This window comes from Cynara cardunculus (genome assembly GCF_001531365.2).
Source record: "Cynara cardunculus var. scolymus isolate 2C chromosome LG 6, CcrdV1, whole genome shotgun sequence".
Taxonomy (NCBI): Eukaryota; Viridiplantae; Streptophyta; class Magnoliopsida; order Asterales; family Asteraceae; genus Cynara; species Cynara cardunculus.
The window spans coordinates 10,240,523-10,243,495 of record NC_037533.1 but is presented as its reverse complement, the minus strand read 5'-3'; positions in this window follow the sequence as shown (position 1 = coordinate 10,243,495).

The window sequence follows — 2,973 nt, the reverse complement described above, 5'->3', positions numbered from 1 at the left end:
CATTGATGCTCAATACAACAAGGAGACAGGATCAACAACCAAATATATTCAGCAACGTTAGAATACCAATAAATATCAAGAACCAAGAGATCGAATCGATATACATAACGAGGACAGTGCATCACCCCGTCCTTCACCTCCCGGGCTCATGCCAAAGTCCGAGTCAGAATCATACATTACGAGAAACCTCGCACTGCCTGCCTTCCTTTACCAGGTATGTGCCAAGGTTCCCTACTCATTGCTCTTCCTCCTTTCTGAGCAATGAGTATTCACAACTGTAAAAAGTCACACCCGTCCAACCTGGGATCTTGACTATGCCATAAACTTTTGGCGTGCCACACGAAGTAGTACCCGTACTATGGTGTACAATTCAAGGAACAAAACAAACAAGTCCGGATCCAGAAAGCAGACCGATGTACCGAGATAGTAATATGGAATCGACTCAAGAGACAGAATTAGACAAATCAAGATCGTGTGACTCCATTCAAGACCAAAAACATTCATATGAAAATATATATGTTCAAATCAATATGTAAAAATTAACTATATAACTCACCGGGCAACCGTATAATACCGAAAAGCTCCGAATGAGCTCACAAAGCAAGTCCAATCTACCACACTTAGATTGCTTCCAAAGTATCAAAACATGTCCTAATTACTCCCTAGAGTAAATGCACAAAATCTCGTAAGCAGCCAATATAAGAAACTCATGATATACACATATCCTATTTGAACACTTTACCTAAATTTCTATGTACAGCTGCTTCATGCAGAACTATTTTTCCCATTTTAAGCTCGAATTCATGTCTTGATCATAAAATAAGAAATAAATTAGACTCAAATATCTAACTAAGGAAATTGGCCTCACCTCATTTAGACTTTTCCACGATTTTATACAGATTTTCAAAGTCTGCACACTTTCAATGCATTCTTAAGTCAAAATTCTCATTTTCAAACATTTTTCTCAAACCATTTCGATTCCAAATTATTCCAACTTCTGGATCACAACTTAATATAACATATTTGACATAAATAACCAAAATCCAACCTTTATTTTATCATTTATATTATCTCCCAAATCTTTGACTTAATCAAGTCAAAGTTCGTATGTTGAACTTGCAATAAATCTTGATAATCTCTTGAATCTAATGATCATTTCAAGCCAAAAAGCACTCATTTTATACACTTAAGATCAAACCCATATGAAACCCTAACTCTATCTCAACATGCAATCCATAAAACAAGAATGTCAACCAAGAATAAGTGCAAAAATAGATTATACCTTACTTGATGATCAAATCCTTCCAAGATCTTGTAGTTCCTCTTTGATTTGAGTTGAATCAAGCCTATGTGTGTGAAAATCACACCTCTAGTGTGTGTGTGTGTGAGTTATGGACTTAAATCACATGAAAAATGGGCCAAAACTCCAATTTATAATGCTAAAACTCGAGTTGGGCCGGGTTGGCCCGGCTAGGTACCCATTTTGACTACCAACACTTAAAATATTCATAACTTTTCGCTCGGATCTCCGTTTTCTATGAGGTTTTCGTCTACACGATCATAAAGAGATAATCTATAACATCCAACAAAAATATTCTAGAAAATATCTCCCAAGAAAATCAGTTTTATGTATCTATTTGACGTGATATTTTCCAAATCCTCTAATATATTCTTAAGAAATATAGTTCTAAAACTTCAGACCCGAACTCCCACTAAATCATAAGTTCTCTTTAACCTAATAATTAAATATACTAAGCAAATAATTGGGCATATTAGAAATTTGATGTTACACAAGCCAAGGAACTAACGAATTTCCGTCGGGGTTCTTGGGGCTTCCCATTTATTAATGGCCTCAATCTTGGCAGGATCTACCTAAATCCCTTTTTCATTAACCACGTGACCAAGAATTGTACTTCTCAAATCCAGAATTCGCATTTGGAGAATTTTGCATACAATTTTTGGTTCCTGAGTAGCTCTAATATCATCCTCAAGTGTTGCTCATGATCCTCCTTGCTTCGTGAATAAATCAGTATATCGTCTATGAAAACGATTACAAATTTATCCAGGTATGGTCTGCAGACTCTATTCATTAGATCTATAAAGACTGCCGGTGCATTGGTTAGCCCGAATGGCATAACCAAAAACTCATAATGACCATATTGGGTTCTAAATGTTGTTCTGGGAGTGTCTTCCTCTCGAATTCTCACTTGATGATATCCAGATCGTAGATCGATCTTTGAAAAGTATACAGAACCTTGGAGTTGAACGAATAAATCATCGATTCTGGGAAGGGGGTATCTATTCTTGATGGTCAACTTATTAAGTTCCCTATAATCAATGCACATTCGCATTGACCCATCTTTCTTTTTGACGAATAGCACCGGTGCACCCCATGGTGAGAAACTTGGTCTTATGAATCCTTTATCCAATAATTCTTGGAATTGGCCTGACAATTCTTGCATTTCTGATGGAGCCAATCGATATGGTGCTTTTGCCACTGGTGCAGCTCCAGGGATTAAGTCGATACCAAATTCGACTTGTCTCGGTGGGGGTAGTCCTGGTAAATCCTCAGGAAACTCCTGAACTACAGGGAAGTCATTAATACACTTCTCTTTGACCTTCCTATCAACAACATGTGCCAAAAATACGACATAATTCTTCTTCAAATATTTTCGCATCTTCATGCATGATACTATCCTAATTTTTTGATCTGACTCGTCGCCTCGAATTACAATTGGGTCACTTCCTTTTTGAGGAATTCAGATAACCTTTTCCGAACAGATTATTTCAACTCGATTTTTGGATAGCCAATCCAATCCTATGACTATATAAAAGCTTCCTAACTCAATCGGAATAAGGTCTATATTAAGATCCTTATTGGCTAAACTTAGGGTGCAACCCATGATTATATCTCTAGCCTTAATTTCTTGGTCATTGGCAAATTCTATTGTATAAGCTTCTTTCAACCTTTGG